Consider the following 21,258-nt stretch of genomic DNA (forward strand, 5'->3'; position numbering starts at 1 on the left):
GCCAAAAGACGTCGCTGTAGAAGCACCTACACCGCCTTCCGTCAAGAGGGTGGGCGGCCGTTAAATGGATTTTCCAGCCCCTAAAAATTGACGGCCTATCCTCAGGATAGGCCATCAATAGCTGAAGGGTCGGGGTCCGACTGACGGGACCCCTGCCAATCAGCTGTTTTGAATGGACGTGCTGCTTGCCTTTTTTCCATTGACTTCAATGGGAGAAAGCAATACTGTGAATCGTGTAGGTGATTCAGCGTGAGTAAGTAAGGGAAATGAAGGGGAAGCAGCGCTAGTACGAGCGCTGTGTCCCGTTCAAAACAGCTGATCGGCGGGTTCCCGACCGTTGGACCCTAACCCATCAGCTATTGATGGCCTATCCTGAGGTTTTTTTTAGGGGCTGGAAAACCCCTTTAAGGCTAGAATCACACACCGTTTTATTTTTTTTCAATACGTCCGCTATTTAAAAAAAAATTCACCTTCCTTTTGGATCCACTTCTGGCTTTGACTGAAAAACTGCATTAAAATGGTGTGTGTGATCCTGGCCTAAAAGAAGTTGCGTGAATAGCAAATATCTAATGGGGTCAATTTATTAAGGCCGGGAAAAAGCGGAGTGCAGCGTATCTGTTTATTTTCCTTATTTGCTTGGTCAAGCTTTCCATCCATGTTTGTATGTGGTCAGGAAACATAGCTGCCGGCTGACATCTCCCTTCTGTCTATTCAGGCTGTACAATTGATGCATGTTTTTATTTTTGTCAAAGTAACGGGTGGGACAACAGAAACAGGCAGAGATCTGCGCAAGCTCCTAGCTGGCGTAGATTTCACTCTGTGACCAGGAGCATAACAGGAAACTGGCAGCCCCCCCTTCATGATCGAATATTACAATTAAAAAAACAATTTACTCCCCTCAAAGCTCTGCCCCCTCCCCGGGATTTTCTCCGGCTGACATCGGGCCGCGGTTTTGATGCCGGGCCGAGTCAGGGCCTTATGTGACGCAGCCCTAACGCTGGATGTTTTGTGCTGCGTGCCTATGTAGAATATGAAGTTTCGAAAACATTTGAGATGTCAGAGACCTATCAGAAGGTTTGAGTGCTGAGACCCCCACCGTCGCTCTGCGTCTTTTGCTGTGTTCGATGCTCCCTGTTAGGGCTCATTCAGATGAGCGTAAAACTCGTCCGTGTGCGGTGCGTGGAAATCGCTCACGGACCCATTGATTTCGATGGGGCTGTTCACGCATGCATGCGTTCGTTTTCACGCAGCAAGAGTTCGTTGTGTGAAACTCACTGGATGACCCATATTGGTGCGTTTTCGTGTGCGAGTGCGTGAAACATGCCATTTGCAAAGCACAGATGCAATGACTCAGCGCACACGGGCCAGATTTACACGTGTAAATCTGCATTGCGTCATGCATCAGTGTGCTTTGCGAGTGGCATGCGTTTTTCACGCACTCACAAAGCACTTTTTTCCCTCTGCAGTCAGCCGTTGGGATCTAGAAAGGACCCCAGGGCTGTCTGTTCTGTTTGCCTGCTGTTAGAACACTATATTCTGCCCTAACAGCAGCCTGTGTCAAATTGACAGTATAATGTATTAGCATACAGGAGTATGCTAATACTTTACAAGTAAAAGATGGTTTTAAGTAACGTTCTCCCTTAATGGGATTAAAAAAAAGTGTCGTCGTGCCCCCCCCCCCCCCAACGACATTATTTTGCATAAAATATATATTTTATTGCCTCTACATCACATAAAAACAAAAAACCTACACATATTAGATATCCACACCACCTCGATAACCTGAAGAATTCATTTGACAGGTTATTTAGCATGAAACATGAACGGTCTAAAAAATAAACAAGAAAAACTATGCTGAGAATCGCTATTTCCTATATTCACGGTGTGAAAGTACATTTTCCCTACCCCCAGACTGCGAAAAAAAACCAACTATTTCTCACTCCTAAAACAAGGCATACTACAGACACGTCAATGAAAAAAATATATATATGGCTGCTGAAAGACAAAAATTTAAAAATGTAGCTGGTCATTAAAGAGGCTCTGTCACCAGATTTTGCAACCCCTATCTGCTATTGCAGCAGATCGGCGCTGCAATGTAGATTACAGTAACGTTTTTATTTTTAAAAAACGAGCATTTTTGGCCAAGTTATGACCATTTTTGTAGTTATGCAAATGAGGCTTGCAAAAGTCCAAGTGGGTGTGTTTAAAAGTAAAAGTCCAAGTGGGCGTGTATTATGTGCGTACATCGGGGCGTTTTTAATACTTTTACTAGCTGGGCGTTCTGACGAGAAGTATCATCCACTTCTCTTCAGAACGCCCAGCTTCTGGCAGGGCAGATCTGTGACGTCACTCACAGGTCCTGCATCGTGTCAGACGAGCGAGGACACATCGGCACCAGAGGCTACAGTTGATTCCGCAGCAGCATCAGCGTTTGCAGGTAAGTAGCTACATCGACTTACCTGCAAACGCTGATGCTGCTGCAGAATCAACTGTAGCCTCTGGTGCCGATGTGGCTGACACGATGCAGGACCTGGGGCAGGAAGTGAGTGACGTCACAGCGTGATCTCTCGAACACGCTGTGTGTCTGTGCACTACCAGAAGCTGGGTGTTCTGAAGAGAAGTGGATGATACTTCTCATCAGAACGCCCAGCTAGTAAAAGTATTAAAAACGCCCCGATGTACGCACATAATACACGCCCACTTGGACTTTTACTTTTAAACACGCCCACTTGGACTTTTGCAAGCCTCATTTGCATAACTACAAAAATGGTCATAACTTGGCCAAAAATGCTCGTTTTTTTAAAATAAAAACGTTACTGTAATCTACATTGCAGCGCCGATCTGCTGCAATAGCAGATAGGGGTTGCAAAATCTGGTGACAGAGCCTCTTTAAGGCCTTTTCAGGCCCGGTCGTTAAAGGGAAGGTGTCATGTATTTATTTTGATATTGCTTTTAATATATTTTCAAAAATATTTGTGTTCTCATGTTTTACTTTTTAATGTATTCATACTTTTACTTCTCTATGGGGGCTGCCATTTTTTTTTTTTCCATCTCTGTATGTGTCGATTACCGACACATACAGAGATGCTATACGGCACATACATCCTCATTGAGAATGCGAACGGGAGCCGTTCCATTCTCAGTTGTGTGCGCCGTCTGTGTGGAAACACAATGCGAGTCAATTTCGGCCGTTTTTTGCCACTGTTTCCGCGGCATAAATCGCGGCTAAAAGCTCTGTGTGAACAGAGCCTTAAAGTATATCTAAACGTTTGACAAACTTCTGACATGTCATAGTGACATGTCCAGAAGTTTGGATTGGTCGGGGTGCGAGCACTGAGACCGCCAGCAATCGCTAGAACGAAGCAGCTGAAGCACTCGTGTGAGCGCTCAGCCGCTTCGTGTCTGTTTGCTTTCTACGGAAAGACGATGTATCGGAGTACGGATTCATCGACTTTCTACGGAGTCCGTACACCGATACATTTATTTCTGTAAAAAGCCGAAAAGACACGAAGCGGCTGAGCGCTCACACGATGGCTTCAGCTGCTTCGTTCTAGCGATTGGTGGGGGTCTCAGTGATTGGACCCCCACCAATCCAAACGTCACTACACTTTGTTTTATGATTGGGGAGTATTTTTGGGCCTGTATGCCCAGAGCAGAACTTGAACTTTTGGAATGCTGCAATCTAAAGGGAGTCTACCCAAATACTTACTTATTTTGTGGGACACAGGGCTTTAAAAGTTTTCTAAATTGGAGCTGATATCTTTTTATTTTGTACGTCTTTTGGAGGGGAAAATGGGCAGAAATTGGGAAAATTTACCTTTTCTCATTATTTTCATATTCCGTTCTAAGGTAGTTGATTCAATCAATAATGTTTACCACAGAAATGTATCTCCTAATTCTTCTGAGAAGATGATGCAAAATATATTTACTGTCTTAACGCTGCTACAGCAGCATAGCCCCATTTTAGGCCTCATGCACATGAGCGTGCATTTGCGGCCGTATGCTCTCCGCAGTTGTGGAGCAGCAATTGCGTATAGTCTAAAACACATGTTAACCTATGGGCCAATGCACACGACCGTGGTTTCCGCAGTCCGGGCTCCTTGAAATCAATGTGTGCAAGGTCCGTGATTTGCAGACTGCCTGTGGATAACGCACCGCGGCCCGTTGGTGCCGTAATCACGGACCATGCACACAGCTACAGCCGTGTGCATGAGGCCATATTAGATGACCACACCCTCTAGGAGCTTTGTTATACTTCAGTTAACTACAACCGTATAGGGTTGGGCTGTAAAAATGACAACCCGAACTAGTTGATGGCAATGTGTGCAGGAGTGAGCAGTGCCATCACAGAGAATGTAAAATAGCGGGGACTGTGCCAGCAGCCTGCTAATTTAAGTGGGTCATGGAAGAGTTAATAGCGAATTACTATTCCCAAAATGTATGACTGTTCTATGTAAATGCTTCTTTCTCTCCTCAGATTTCACTGACAGGAGATAGGAGAAAATTTTATACAGAACTGACCATGGGAAAATGTTACTGTAACAAACTTGCCTTTGAGCGTCCTGATTGGTTGTCCTAGTGATTACAGCCTGAAGCACTCGGGTCCCAATGATGTCACTAGGACCAGAGGCTGTTGGTAACCTCCCGATCTGGGTTTTGGGGCTTCTGTGGGGGACACAAACACCAGCAGAAGAATGGACTTAAATTTAAGTTTGTTCTGCACAAAGCCCAGTAAATGTGGACTTATATTTACAGTGGGCGGTCCTGAAGTGATTTATAACTGTATATGATGCAGTATATTTTTGGCGTTCTGCCTCAGCATAGTCGATGACACTTTTTAGTAGTTAGAAAAAAAGATATCCCAAAGAGGACGCCCCTGACATGCCTGGTGCTTTACAGCCCATACATTTATCCCTGTCTAATGCGTCGAACTTACATACAGAACGCTTACTTTTAAAATGTCATTTTATCCATGCAAATCTGTGTGAAGTTACTGCCACTAGGTGTCTGTAATCTGCTAGCCACCCCCTGTTGTCAAGCAAAATCTGTTTAGTTACAGAGTAGATGGATTGTAGGGGGTGTCTATTCAGTCTGCCAATAGTCTATGGAAGGAGAGCAGAGAGCGATACAGATACGCTGCCCAATTAATTCTATAAAGAAAGGAGAGGGAGCAGAATAAGAGACATAGACATGCTACCCATAGAAGTGTATGAAGAGAGTAGAGGGAGCATAGAGGGGAGACACATGCTGCTGCTCATAAAAGTCTTTAGGAGAAGGACCAGAATGACACACAGACATGTTGCTGCTAAGAGTTTAGGTTATGTGCACGTGGTGTTTTTTTTTGCCAAGCAGAAAATGATGGCTCAAAATGTCTTCCAGATTTTTTAGGCAGACTTTGAATTGCAAGTGTTTCTTGACTTTAATTTAGCAAATGGGAAAAAAACTCTCCAAACGAATGGCAATCTCCAAGATAAAGCATGACATCCATTAGAAACAAAATCCTTGAGGCTATTGCAAACTGATACTTAGGCCTCGTTCACACCTGCGCCGGAGGCTCTGTTCAGGTCCTTCGTCGCAGATCCTTCTGAGCATTCTGCGCTATTGTTTCTTGTAAAACCACAGACACCCTGATAGAACCCTATCAATGGCTTCCATCGGCCGCCGTGGTGCAACGGAATCGGCGCTTCCGGTTTTTCCCTTGTTCTGCTCCTCTGACTAAGCAGAACAAAGGAATGGGGAACGCTGGCGTGAACCCAATCTTATTCTACATTTCTGATGTACGGTCAATTTACGGTTAATTACTGCAGATGCAGTGATTTGACTGTAACATGTGAACGTAGTCTTAAGCTAGAATTTACACTTTGCTAATTTTTCTTCCTGTCCGGTATACATTGCTTTGTAACAGCCAGAATTGCACTATTCTATCTATTGAAAACGAAATACTTTGATGTACACATTAACCCGTTAGTTACAGTCAATACGCCTTTTCACGGCGGCCACTCACGGGCTTTATTCTGATGCATACGCCTTTCCACGGCGCTGCTTCAGAATAAAGCAGCGCTGCCAGGAGCAGTAAAAGCTCCCTGCTCTCAGCTACCGGAGTTAGCGGAGTGCTTGGAGCAGCACTGCTCGAGTGGGTGGATCGAAATGCGCCCGTTTAGCCCCTTAGATGTGGCACTCAATAGCGAGCGCCGCATCTGAGTGGTTTTGGAGGGAGGGAGCTCCCTCTCTCACCCACTGGCACCCTGGGATGCGATCAATCGCAGGTATCCGGTGACTTCTATGGCAGCCTGGGGCCTAACAAAGGACCACAGGTCTGCCTCTAGTTAATGCCTGTTAGGGTATGTTCACACGCAAACTCAAAAACGTCTGACAATACGGAGCTGTTTTCAAGGGAGAACAGCTCCTGATTTTCAGACGTGTTTTTTAAGCCACTCGTGTTTTCGCTGCGTTTTTTACGGCCGTTTTTGGAGCTGTTTTCAATAGTCTAAGAAAAACTGCTCCAAAAATGTCCCAAGAAGCGACCAGCACTTCTTTTTGAAAAAAATGGCCACGTAAAAAAACGGCCCATCCGAACAGAACGCCGTTTTTTCCATTGAAATCAAGAGGCAGATGTTTGGAGGCGTTCTGCTTCCGATTTTTTTTGGGCGTTTACGGCCGAAAATAGGCCGTGTGAACATACCCTCTGGCTTACACTGACAGGCGTAATACACTGCAATACAGAAGTATTGCATTGTATTATAAAATTGCATAATAAAGTCCCCTAATAAAAAAAAGTTAAAGGTTTAATAAAGTTAATAATTAAATAAAAACCCACTTTTTCCTCTTACAAAATGCTTTATTATGAAAAAACAGTGGAAAAGTTACACATTTGGTAAAGCTTTTACGTTATTTAACCTGCGTGGCGAACACCTTCTAGAATAAAATAAAAAACGTTGCCAGAATTGCTGTTTTCTGTGTATCCTGCCTTTAAAAAAAAAAAAAAAAAAAAGGAACAAAGTCGCATGTACTCCAAAAAAAAAAGCCCTCATGCAGCTGCATCGGCAGAAGAATAAAAAAAGTTCTGGCTCTTCAAATATGGAGACACAAAAATAGATAATTTTGAAAAAAAGTTTTTACTGTGTAAACGTAGTAAAACATAAGAAAACTTTACAAATTAGTAATCGTCGCAACTGCAATGACCCGCTGAATAAAGTTATTGTTATTTATTCCACTCGGTAAATGGCGTAAATTATGGACAGAAAAAAAATTGCGAAATTGCTGCGTTGTTTTCTATTACTCCAAAAAAAGTTAATAAAAGTTAATCAATAAATTTATATGTACCCCCAAATGTGCTATTAAAAAAAAATTAAAAATACAACTTGTCCCACAAAAAAAAACAACCTTATACAGCTATGTCGACGCAAAGATAAAAAAGTTATAGCTGTTTGAATGCGACTATGGAAATACTTAAAAAATAGCTTAGCCATTAGGGGGTTAAAGTCAATGGGATAATTTAGCATGCTGCAAAATGTTTAGTTTCTACCCATCATGGCTGTTAAAATTGAAGCCATGAGACTAACTTCACACAGAGTTTTTAGACGCGGAAACCCCGTCAGAAAACGGACGAAAATGCCTCCCATTGATTTCAATGGGAGGTGGAGGCGTTTTTTTACTGCGCGAATAAGGGACAAGCCGTATCTTCGGTCGTTTACGCCTATGACCTCCCGTTGATATCAATGGGAGGCAGAGTGAGCGTATTTAGCTGAGTTTTATGCACGTGGCGCTCAATGGCCGGCGACGAAAAACGCTGCGACAATCGGTGTGCAGGCAGAGGAAAATCTTTTTTTTTTTTTTTTTTCCGCCAATGCAGTTGTATGAGGGCTTTTTTTTTTGCGGGACGACTTGTAGTTTTTATCGGTACCATTTTGGAGCAGATGTGACTTTTTGATCACTTTTTTTAAGGCTGGATTCAAAGAAAACCGCATTTTTTGCATGATTTTCTTTGTTTTATTTTTTACGACGTTCACCTTGCGGGTTAAATGACGTAATACGTTTATAGTTGGGGTCGTTACGGACGCGGCGATGCCAAATATGTGTAACTTTTTTACTTTATTTAGTTTTTTAATAATAAAGCAGTTTGTAAGGGGAAAAAGTTGGTTTTTCATATTTTTTATTTTTTAAATCTTTATTAAACTTTTTTTTTACTAGTCCCACTAAGCCAATTCACTATGCGATTATCCGATCACATTTATAATACACTGCAATACTTCTGTATTGCAGTGTATTATGCCTGTCCATGTAAAACGGACAGGCATCTGCTAGGTCATGCCAGGCATGACCTAGCAGGCATTTACCACAGGCAGACCTGGGGGCCTTTATTAGGCAGACCTGGGGGCCTGTATTAGGCCCCCGGCTGCCATTGGAGACAGACACTCGGCAATGTTATCGCTGGGTGTCGGGATTAGATGGAGCTCCCTCCCTCTCTCCAAAACCACTCAGATGCGGCGCTCGCTATTGAGCGAGGGGTTAAACGGGTGAGATCGATACTGATATCGATGTCACCTGTTCGAGCAGGGACCCCCCCCCCCAGCACTCAGCTACCTCTGAGAGCAGGGAGATTTAACGGCTCCCTGCTCTGTTTATTCCGATGCAGCGCGGTAAAAAGGCTTATTCATCAGAAAAAGGCCCGTTAGTGGCCGCCGTAAAAACACTATGGGGCGGTCACTAACGGGTTAAACCCCCATCCACGTGCCTTGTACTCTTATTTGACATGGTTTCTCAGTGCAGAAACTGTAGGAAAATCACAATGTGTGAATTTAACCTTTTTATAGTTCCCATTTTAATACAATATAAGTATTGACAGCAGTGGTACTGACACCTAAACTTATTCAATATCATATGGGTAACTGAACTTTCAAAAACTTAGGACAGTGACGTGTCAGAAGTTTTTTGAGACACGTCACTGTCATAAGTTTTTGAAAGTTTAGTTACCCTTTAAGGCCCCATGCACACGACCGTAAAAACACCTGTAATTACGGCCCCATAGATTTCTATTGGCCACGGGTACCTCCCCGTATGCTTACGGGAAGGTGCCCGTGCCATTGAAAAAGATAGAACATGTCCTATTTCAGGCCGTAATTACGGCACGGGCAGCCCATAGAAGTCTATGGGGCTCCCGTAATTACGGCTGACTACGTGTGTGCACCTGTAATTACAGGAGCGTTGCTAGGCAACGTCAGTAAAGTCACTGTCCAGGGTGCTGAAAGAGTTAAACGATCGTCAGTAACTGTTTCAGCACCCTGTACAGTGGCTACCGATCACAATATAGATAAAGCTGTAGGAAAAAAAAAAAGACGTTCATACTTACCCAGAACTCCCTGCTTCTTCCTACAGTCCGGCCTCCTGGGTTGACGTTACAGCTCATGTGACCGCTGCAGCCAATCACTGGCTGCAGCGGTCACATGGACTGCCGCGTCATCCAGGGAGGTCGGACTGGATGTCAAGAGAGGGACGCGTCACCAAGACAACGGCCGGGTAAGTATGAATTTCTTTTACTTTTATTACGGAAAGGGCTGTCCCTTCTCTCTATCCTGCACTGATAGAGAGAAGGGCTGCCGATTACTGCATTGTAATTTTGCAGCCAAAAACGTGCCCGTAAATACTGGTGCAATACGGGTCAAATACGTGTGACCGAGGACCCGTATTTACGGGTGGACAAAAATACGGTCGTGTGCATGAGGCCTAAGGCATGTGACGTTTCATACGTTTTAAATTCATATGTTTTTCTGAACATAAAAGGTAAAACTGTTCTTTATTTTGTGCTTACATACAAAACCTAACGTACACAAAAAAAGCAATGTCTGCCCTTATGAAATTCTGTATTTTTTCAAGTAGCGTAAGAAGTAAAAATTAATGTCATGGGTATACGTTTACACTTTTTTTTTTCTCTTTTCCCGATGTTAGAATACAACCATATAGTTTGGTCTTTGCAGCTGCTAATAGCATTGTTGCACTATCACCTGTTTATTTTAATAAATCTTTGTGTTTGCTTTGACCCCTATATAGGCTCTGTTCAAATCACATTTAACAGATAGGCCAACAAAAGCTCCTGGCATATACGCCAAACATCTCCATAGGACTCCAGTGAGCCGACGGAGGCCAAAAGTGTTCTTTTGGTCTCCGTCGGGCTGGTATATTTAGTTTTCACATTTCAGAGTCTTCTGTCAGCATTATATACTGTGGGCGATATTCCCCACATATATGTCTGACGGTAGGTTTAGACGTGATGTGAGCTGAGCCTTACAAATTGGATTGAGACCAGACATGGTGGAATTGTTACGTATTTACAGTGTGGAAATATTTCCTGTTTTATGTTTCTTATATAGTGCCAACATGTTCCACTTATCTTTGCATAGATTGTCATCACTTATATCAGTCCTTGTCCCCAGTGGGCTTACAATCCAATTTCTCTCATAACCCAGGGCCCCAGTGACTGTGCGGTCTATACATTCATAACGGGATTTTGAAAAATTCACTAGCTGCTGGATAAAAAAACACTCACAGAACCGTTAAAGTTTATTTATTTATTTTGGGACTTTCCTGTGACCTAGATCTATTAGAAGCCGTTCTTGGAGCTACTTGGTGAATTGTAGAGGAGGGAAGAATCCTACTTGTTTTTGGATTCCGCTAACTCTTCAAGCCTACAGTAAAGCTGGCCATACACATTAGATAAGTCGGCCAAACTAGACAATTTTGGAGTTGGGGTTTCTAGAAGCTCCAGCCAAGTATTTTAATGTCTATGGTGCAGTCCGGAGAAAAAGCTGTCGGCTGAATAATCTTTTGGCCGACCACGATCTACAGTTTATGGCCAGCTTTATTCGTCCACCCCTGTTGTATATTACACAATACTTTCTCTGTTCGTGCTCTACACAATAGGCAAAAATGGCACTGGCAAAGGATAACTTTAAAGGGGTTTTCCAGCCAGTAAAAATTGATGGTCTATCCTCCGGATAGGCCATCAACAGCTGATTGGTCGGGGGCCGACTCCCAGGACCCCCACTGATCAGCTGTTTTGAAGGGGTGCAGCTTCACACCTAAAAAACAGCTAATCGGTGGGGGTCGAGGGAGTCAGACCCCGACCCATCGGCTATTGATGGCCTATCCGAAGTATAGGCCATCAATTTTTACTGCCTGGAAAACCCCTTTATTGTAGATGGGTCATTGTGCAGAAATGAGTGCTGGTATCTACATGTGTATCTACATGAACATCTTTCTGTAGTTCTGGCGATTGAAATACCGAGTAATACTAGATCAGGGTACTAGCTTTTATTCATCAGGTTCAGCACTGTTGCAGTAGTCCTGCACAGACCTGTATTACATATGTATTATATACTGGCTTAGTCATAAAAGGGCTTCCATAGAGGTGCCCTCTACTGTAATTTCATATACCCCTGTTTTCATACGTATGAGTTTTCTGATGGATTCCATATAAATCCAACAGACAAAAAAAAAATCATGACTTTGCATGTACAGAGGTTTTTGCTGTACCCTTGGAGACTGACCGAGCCTCTACAGCTCCGTACACGGCAGAACCCTTTGTGCGCTGCCTGAACGGCGGTGTGTGTGAGCTGAGTCATACGGTGGTGACTCATTGTTGTGGTCTCTGCCCCAGCTGTATGCAGTCACTGCACTGTTAAAAGATCAGATGTAATTAAAGAGGCTCTGTCACCAGATTTTGCAACCCCTATCTCCTATTGCAGCAGATCGGCGCTACAATGGAGATAAGAGTAACGTTTTTTTGTTTTTTTTTTAAACGAGCATTTTTGGCCAAGTTATGACCATTTTTATATTTATGTAAATGAGGCTTTCTAAAGTCCAACTGGGCGTGTATTGTGTGTTACATCTGGGCGTTTTTACTTCTTTTACTAGCTGGGCGTTGTGTATAGAAGTATCATCCACTTCTCTTCAGAACGCCCAGCATCTGGCAGGGCAGACACACAGCGTGTTCTCGAGAGATCACACTGTGACGTCACTCACTTCCTGCCCCAGGTCCTGCATCGTGTCGGACCAGCGAGGACACATCGGCACCAGAGGCTACAGTTGATTCTGCAGCAGCATCAGCGTTTGCAGGTAAGTAGCTACATCGACTTACCTGCAAACGCCGATGCTGCTGCAGAATCAACTGTAGCCTCTGGTACCGATGTGTCCTCGCTCGTCCGACACGATGCAGGACCTGGGGCAGGAAGTGAGTGACGTCACAGCGTGATCTCTCGAGAACACTCTGTGTGTCTGCACTGCCAGAAGCTGGGCGTTCTGAAGAGAAGTGGATGATACTTCTATACACAACGCCCAGCTAGTAAAAAAAGTAAAAACGCCCCGATGTAACACACAATACACGCCCAGTTGTACTTTTACTGTAAACACGCCCAGTTGTACTTTAGAAAGCCTCATTTGCATAAATACAAAAATGGTCATAACTTGGCCAAAAATGCTCGTTTAAAAAAACAAACAAAAAAAAAACGTTACTCTTATCTACATTGCAGCGCCGATCTGCTGCAATAGGGGTTGCAAAATCTGGTGACTGAGCCTCTTTAAACAGGACTATACCTAGAAACCTAATTACATATAAGAGGATATTAACCATATAATGTTGATCTGAAAATATAAACAATTATTTACACAGCTGAATCCTCTTCCTGTACTATCCCTGGCCACAACAAGAAAACTATTAAATAGCTACACGTATTGAATTTTTGTATATCAAGCAGTATATAACAAAGCGGCTGCAAATCTGGTTAAAGAATCCCTTATATGGCTATGGTAATTATCTGGGTAAGATCCTTTTCATGTTGTGTTTTCTGTTTTACATTTAGGCTACATGCAACGTTGCATATTTAGCTGCAGAAAATACGCACCAAAACTGCAGCAATACGCAGGGAATTCACAGGTAAAAACCGCACAGAACCATGTTTGTTTTTATGCGTTTTTCTGTGCGCTTTTTACGTTTTGCTGCATAATTTGCGGCATTATTATGCTGCAGGTTTTGCTATGTATTTCTCCTGAACTAGGGAGAGTGAATTTGCAAGTGGAATCGCAAGATAAATTGACATGCTGCGGATCCGGAAATACGCACTGCGGGGCATTTTACGTGCGGGAAAAGACCAGTGTGTACATGAGATTTCCTGGAATATTATGGTCTATGCTGGTACTGTATTACGCTGTGGTTTTGCCGCACGCAATATGCAGTGTGCGCATTGACCCTTGGCGCATGCGTCGGAAAAAGCTTCCAACGCTCACACTGAACGGGTCCATAGCATTTAATTAAATCCATTGTCAGAGGCAAAGAGTCTAATTTTGTCCTCCCTCTGACTGGTATATGGATATCGTAGTAGACTAAACTTCTCCATTCTATGGAATTAAAATGTGTACTTCACACACTGCAGGTAAATAAAATTCACGCTTCCAAACTGATTACATTACAATGGATGAAATCCTTGGCCTTTCCACCAGGAATTGATGATATGGCATTCTGCAGATTTGAAAGGGTAAGGGTATGTTCACACGTACTTTATTCAGGTGTATTTCTGAGCCTAAACGCCTTGAAATATACGCATGGAAAAATACTTCCAAAATGCCCACAAACTGCTTTCTATCAAATTTAATGGGAAATACGCTGCGTTGTTGTTTATGAGATGTATTTTTATGGAGCGGATTTTCCCATGACACTATGAAAAACACCTCAAAAGAACCGTCAAATAAAGAAAAGCTTAATTTTCAGCTTCAAAAAACATATTGAAATCTGTGTTTTCCCTTGAAAACAGCTCTGTAATTTTTAGCCACTTTTTGTACGTGTGAACATACCCTTACTGTTTTGCATAATTTCTTCGTTTTTAATGACTTTGGTCAAGGTACTGAGACCTGCAACGATCACAAGCACTGAGCCGGACATTTCTGCTGTTTTCTTCCAGTTGTCGGTGGGGGTCTCAGCACCCGGACTCCCACCAACCAAAACTTTTTGACGTGTCAAAAACTTAGCAATATGAGATTTACCTTTCGAAATCTACATCTGTTATCGTTGTCGGGCTTTAATTTTTTTTTACTGATAGAATCGCGCAGCATGCTCTGCTGTTCTGAACCCCAAAGAACATAAACATATTGTAAGTGTGAACAGAGCCTAAACGAACACTAAAGAAAACACTGAAATACTAAAAATCTGTATAAATACACGTTTGGTAAGAAAATATCCTGGAATACAATGTAATGAAATGTTTAATTGCTGTGGGTCTGACTGTTGAGACTCTTAATGTTCGCTAGAAAAGTTTGGACTCCAGTCCCTTCGTACCAGGATGGCTGTGGTGGAAGGGATTTGTTCAGAGAGTTGGCTTAGCATGCCAATCCAAAGCCTAAGATCTACTGAATAAAATGTACTTTTTATTTTATGCTGAATGGCGTACCCTAAAATGGTGCCGTCAAAAATACAATTCCTCCCACCAAATAATAAAACAAAAGCCTTCCTGCGGCTAAATCACTGGAAAAACAAAGTTGTCTTTCAGAAAGCACCGATGCAGAAGTGAAAAGTGGCCGCATCCTCAAGGGGTTAAAAGCAGTAAAGTGAATGGATTGTCTCGTTACAATGGCACCTGTCAAGGGATGGGTCATATTAGGCAGCAAGAGAACAGTCAGTACTTGCAGTTGATGTGTTGGAAGCAGGGAAAATGAACAAGTGTAAGGCTGGGTTCACACAACCTATTTTCAGACGTAAACGAGGCGTATTATGCCTCGTTTTACGTCTGAAAATACGGCTCCAATACGGCGGCAAACATCTGCCCATTCATTTGAATGGGTTTGCCGACGTACTGTGCCGACGACCTGTCATTTACGCGTCGTCGTTTGACAGCTGTCAAACGACGACGAGTAAAATGACTGCCTCGGCAAAGAAGTGCAGGACACTTCTTTGAAACGTAATTTGAGCCGTTTTTCATTGACGTCAATGAAGAACAGCTCAAATGTTCGGCCGTCAGACGCCTCGCAAAATGCGAGGAGGAGCTTTTACGTCTGAAACGACGCAGCTGTTTTCTCCTGAAAACAGTCAGTCTGTCTTTTCAGACGTAAAAGCCACTTCTCGTGTGCACATACCCTAAGGATCTGAATGACTTTGACAAGGGCCAAATTGTGATGTCTAGACGACTGGGTCAGAACATCTCCAAAATGGCAGGACTTGTGGGGTGTTCCCGGTATGCAGTGGTTAGTACCTACCAAGCGTGGTCCACGGGAGGACAACAGGTGAACTGCCAATGGGTTCATGGGTGCCCATGGCTCATTGATATGCATAGGGAATGAAGGCTAGCCCGTCTGGTACTATCCCACAGAAAAGCTACTGCTGGCTATAATAGAAAGGTGTCAGAACACGCAGAGCATCGCGACTTGCTGTGATTAGTGTTGCATAGCCACGGACCAGTCAGAGTGCCTATTCTGAGCCCTTTCCACTGCAGAAAATGCCTACAATGGGCACGTGAGCATCAGAACTGGACCACGCAGCAATTGTAGAAGTTGGCCGGAACTGATGAATCACGTTTTTTTAAATCACGTGGACGGTTGGGTGTTTGCGCATTTCTTACCTAAGAAAGATATGGCACCAGGATAAACTGACTTAGGGGCTGTTTTTAAATATACTCATGACCTATTCACAGGTTAGGCCATTAGTATATGATTGGTGGGGGTCTAACACCCGGACCCTGCACCAATCCGCTGTTCCGGCTGCCTCCGGGCACAGAAGTTACGTAGGGTGCGGTGCTGGAAGCAGATGGCTCTGAACAATGTGTAACGGCCGTGCTGGGGTTACTGCAGCATGGCTGATCTACTGTGACCTGAGCCTTCTGCTACCGGCAGCAACTCATGCATAGTTTCCGGGGGCAGGTGATCAGTTTCGGGGTCTGAGTGTTGGACCCCCAACTATCCTATGGATAAGTAATCCGTTAAAAAAAACAAACCTGGGAAAATTCCTTCTTAAAAGGGGTTTCTGGATAGAGAGAAATGACTGCCTATCCTCGGGAGAGGTCATCAATATCTGATCAGTCGGGTTCCAACTCTCAGCATCCCCACCGATCGGTTGTTTTGAAGGGGCCGTAGTACTCTTGCGAGCGCTGCTCCTTCCCATTACTGCTCAATACTGTGAAACGCGGACATACTTGTAGAAGCGGTTCACAGAATTACAGCCTTTTCCCATTCACTTGACTGATACTGTGAACTGCCGCTAAGTGAGGCAGCGTTTCACATTATTGAGCAGCGTGAGCGATCAAGGGGAAGCCTCGCTCACACCAATGCGTGGGCCCTTTCAAAACAGCTGATTTGGGATGCTGAGAGTTGAACACCCACTGAGCAGATATTAATGGCTTATCCTGAGGATAGGCTATCAATTTTCTCGCTAGAAAAATCCTTAAGGGTCAGTTCATACCGGTTTTTTGGGGGTGGGAGTTTTCCGCTGATTTTTGTCAGTTTTGTGTTTTTATTTTTAAGCCAAAGCCTGAAATAGATCTAAAGGCAAGGAAACGTATAAAGGTACAAAAAAAAATATCTTGGTCCTACTTCAGACACGGCAGAGGGGAGAAGCTCCATCTCCAGCCGTTTGTCTAAGGCCCTGTTCACATCACGTCTGATGTATGTTTAGCGTATACATCTGTAAACGTTGCAGGGTACTTGCTTTGTGTATCCGTAGGCCTTCACTCACCTGACGGAGGCCAAAAAGTGTCCTTTTGATCTCCGTTGTGCCAGTATACTGCAAAAAAAAAAAAAAAAAGGTATGTAGTAGACCATGCAATGGTATCAAGTAATAAAAAAACAACTGCAAGGTATAAAGTGGTGTGACGAGGCGGTGCAGCGGCTGTGCCGCTACAGAGCTCTGTTGTAGCCCTCCTACCCCGGCAACAAAGGGCTTAAACACTTGTGTACGCCGCCATTCCCTGTGGCAGAGATATCCATGGCCCCCCCTGCATAATTTAATTTTATTTTTTCGTCTCTTTTAGCTAACTTATTACACCTATAGAAGCGATGCGGCCAAAAGAAAACAAGCCTCAGTCTGTGGTTAAACGGCCATGGTTTTCACCAGCAATTGAGCCCTTAAAGGGGTTTGCCCATCAGGGACATTTATGACCTATCCACAGGATATGCCATAAATGTCAGATGCAGGTCCCACCTGGGACCTGCACCTATCTCTAGAATTGGGCCCCCTAAACCCTGTACTACCTTGCTCGGTTCCCGCTGTCTCCCAGGCCTGTAATTTTTGACCATGTAATTAGGCAAACAGCATAGCTCGCGTGTGTTTTTGTGTTTTCCATCCATGTAAACATGAAGTGGCACGAGAGACAGTGGGAACATGGAAAGGTAGAACGGGGATTTGTAAGTGGCCGGGCGGCAGTGTAAGCAAAAAGCTAGAACGGGGATTAGGGGACCCTGTTCTAGAGATAAATGCTGGTCCCAGAGATGGTACCTGCATCTATCTGACCTATTTCATAAATGTCCCTGATGGGCAAACCCCTTTAAGTTTTGTTTGTGTTTTTAGGGTCTTTGCTCAGTAAGATGTTCTAGCCCATGGATTAGGACCGATTCACATCACATTTAGGCCTTCCATTGGAGGTATGTTGAGGGGGCCGGCCCTGGTAAATCTCCTGAAGCGATTGTCCATATATGGACAGTGATGTCAGTAGCTTTGCAAATCTGGAGTCCCGGGCAGGGCACTGGCAACCTCTAGCCAGTGGTTCCGGCTTTGGTGAAGCCCCTGACATCACTGTCCATAAATGGATAATGATGTCGGGAGCTCCCTGTGTTATACTTTTAACCTTAACCTATACCTGTGATGTATGCCAAACCGTGGCATCGGTCACCTATAGGCTCCCATGTTAAAAATAAATAAGTAAGTATACTGTGTGGTATAGGTTCTTACCGAACATATTATACTTGGTGTGTATTTTGATGGTGCAGTTAGAACTGCATAAAATCCTTATCCAACTGCATGCTTTTTTGTTGCGATTTAGTGCATTTGTTATATGCAGTTGCATTTTAAACCGCAGCCACACCAAAAACAGAACCAAATCTTTGTAATAACGCATGCAGGTTTTGGATGCATTTTTAAATGTGGTTCTAACCGCATTGCAACGTATATAGAGTAGCTAAGTTTGGAACGACTAAAGGCCCACGCTGTCCTAAATGTAGGAAAGATGGAAGTGTGGGGGAATGCATAAGGCTACATGTACACGTTGCATAATTTGATAAGGAAAATCCACATATATATAAATTAAAAAAAAGTGTAAAATCAGCACTTAGAAAAAACCTGCAAAATTAAGTGGGTTTTACATTTTAATGCAAAAAAAGTGCACATTTTATGCTGCCGGCTTTGTTTTTTGTTTTTTCAAATAAACTTTTCAGGTACATCTGAGAGGGAAATACAAGATAAACTGACATGCTGCGAAGTTTAAAATCCGCACGGCAGGTCGATTTTAAGTGTGGAAAGATTCTGCAACGTGTAGATGAATACTTAAAAAAAAATATTTTGCTGTTGCTGCATTACGCTGCGAATTTTCCGCAGAAAAATCTGCAGGACAAATTTGCACGTAATACACCCTGTACATGTGGTATAAAAGTATGTGATGTGTATCATGTTAAATGATCTGCTATTGACTGGTGCAGGTGGGCGGACTAGTCGGGTAATAAGCTGCTGTTCGTTGCAAGGAAAGTAATGTCTACGGTTGGGTTCACATGTAGTGGTTAAAATGTAGTGTTTGCTATAAAACGCCATAATTTTGTAGCCATTTTCACAAAACTCGTTTTGCTGCGTGTTGACCATAAGTAGATGGTCTGTAAACTATATAACAAATATATATATATTGGTATAAAATAAACAAAGGCCCAGTCTTCGTACACTTGTAAAACACTTGGATTTCGGTCGCATTCCATGAGTCGTAACTTTTTTTTTATTCTGTCGACATAGCCGTATAAGGGCTTGTTTTTTGCGGGACGGGTTGTATTTTGTAATTGTACCATTTTTAGATGCTTATAATCAATTAACTTTATTTTAGGAGAGAATTGAAAATAAGCAGCTATTACGCCATTTACTATGCAGCGTAAATAACATGTTAACTTTATTCTATGGGTCGGCACGATTAAGGGGATACCAAATATGCAATGGTTTTGTTTTTCTAAGTTTGCACAATAAAAAACCCTTTTAGAAAAAAATTACTTGTTTTTGCATCGCCGCATTCCAAGAGCCGTAACTTTTTTTTATTTTTCCATCAATGTGGCCGTATGTGGGCTTGATTATTTCGGACCAAGATGTAGTTTTCATTACTACTATTTTGGGGTACATAGTACTTATAGATTAAATTTTATTTCATTTTTTTTATGGGGGAAATGGGAGAAAAATAAGAGAATTTTGCAGTTTTGTTTTTTATTTGGATGCTGTTCATCCGGCGGTTTAATGTGTTCATTTTATTGTTCAAGTCGTTACGATCGCGTGGATACCATATATGTGTATGTGTTATTTGTTTTGACACTTTTATTAAAGGGAATGTGTTGCCAGCAAAACATGATTTTTTGATTTTTTTTTTTAGTTAAACAATTAGTGTATAGGTGATTAAACATTGTTCTAATTTTTTTTTTTTTTTCACGAGTCAGGAAATATTTTATAAATTGGATTCAATTGCATTCTAATTTATAATATTTCCCATTGCTGGTCACTAGATGGAGCCATTCCCAAAATTGCAGCATTGCATGTGGTAAAGCAACCACATTGCTTTATGCTGCAAAATTGGGTAAAAATCCCTCGCTCTAGTGAGCTCTCAGCATCCCCCCCTTCTTTATCCTGGCTAGTGCCGGGAGAAACGAGGGGTTTGAACGGTCTAACCTCCTACACTGTGTGTCGCCATTTTTTGAGCTAACACACAGTGTAGGAGGTTTACATACAGTAGTAAACACACACTGAAACACAAACATACATAGAAATCTCTTACCTGCTCCAGTCGCCGCCGGTCCATCCGCTCCGTCTGCTGCCGCTGCTCCATGTGCACAAGTCCGGAAGCCGCGACCGGAAGTAGTAATCTTACTGTCGGGCCGCGACTTCCGGTCCACAGGAAAATGGCGCCGGACGGCGCGCATTTCAAATTGAACTGTGTGGGAGCGGCGCATGCGCCGTTCCCACACAGCGGCGTACATGTTAGTGGATGGAACGGGCCCCGTTCGCAGTCCCTATGGGACTGGAGCTGCCGTATTCCATGTCTGTATGTGTCGTTAATCGACACATACAGAAATGGAAAAAAAAATGGCAGCCCCCATAGGGAAGAAAAAGTGTAAAAATAAGAAAGTAACACACAAACACACAAATTAATCCAAACGTTTTTAATAAAGCACTAACATCTTTAACATATTAAAAAAAAAAATTGTGGTGACACTGTTCCTTTAAGTAAAACCACTTTCTTTTTGTGCAAAAATAGTTTTATTTTGACTGTAAATGTTTTTTGTTTGTTTTTTTTTCTTAGTCCCACCAGGGGACTTCACTATGCGATCTGATCTCATATATAATGCTTTGGTATACTTAGTATATGAAAGCATTATTGCCTGTCACAGTAGAACTGACAGGCAATCTATTAGACCATGCCTCCAGCATGGCCTAACAGGCATTTGCTGAAGACAGACCTGGGGGCCTTCGTTAGGCCCCCGGCTGCCATGGAAACCCGACGGCGACCCGCGATTTCTTTGTGGGTGAGCTGATGGGGTAACAGAGAGAGCTCCCTCCCTCTGTGAAACACATTAGATGTCAGTGTCGCTATTGACAGCGGCATTTAATGGGTTAAACTGCCAAAATCAGAGCGAGCTTCGATTCTGGCAGGAGCCAGGCTGTGTATAACAGCCATGCTCCTGCCGCTGATCGCGTGGGTACACTGTCAGTACCCGCGCGATCAGAGGACAGATATAGCCGTCGTCCTGCGTGAACTAGCAGCTGCAGAGGACGGATATATCCGTCCTTCGGCGTTGAGGTTAAAAGGGTTGTCCACTGCCGTACAACTGATGACCTATCCACCAGTCGCCAGTATATCATTGGTGCGGGTCCAACACCCAATCAGCCGCTTCGGTCGCCTGTGGGCACGGGTTGTTGTGGCACATTATGTGCTGTGTGGTGCCGGAAGCAGTCGGCTCCGTACATTGCATAGGAGCTGTATTGCAGAACTGCAGCTCTGCTCTTATTCACTTAAATAGGAGCAGAGCTGCAGCTTGGCTGCTACTCCGTGG

General features: G+C 43.3%; 1 protein-coding gene across 1 annotated transcript in view; it reads left to right on the forward strand.

Moving 5' to 3' along the window:
• SSU72 (SSU72 homolog, RNA polymerase II CTD phosphatase) overlaps positions 1–21,258 on the forward strand; it is a 50,620-nt gene that overhangs the window by 2,500 nt on the left and 26,862 nt on the right. The window lies entirely within an intron of this gene.

The sequence above is a fragment of the Rhinoderma darwinii genome, chromosome 10, assembly GCF_050947455.1.
Source record: "Rhinoderma darwinii isolate aRhiDar2 chromosome 10, aRhiDar2.hap1, whole genome shotgun sequence".
NCBI classification, from domain to species: domain Eukaryota; kingdom Metazoa; phylum Chordata; class Amphibia; order Anura; family Rhinodermatidae; genus Rhinoderma; species Rhinoderma darwinii.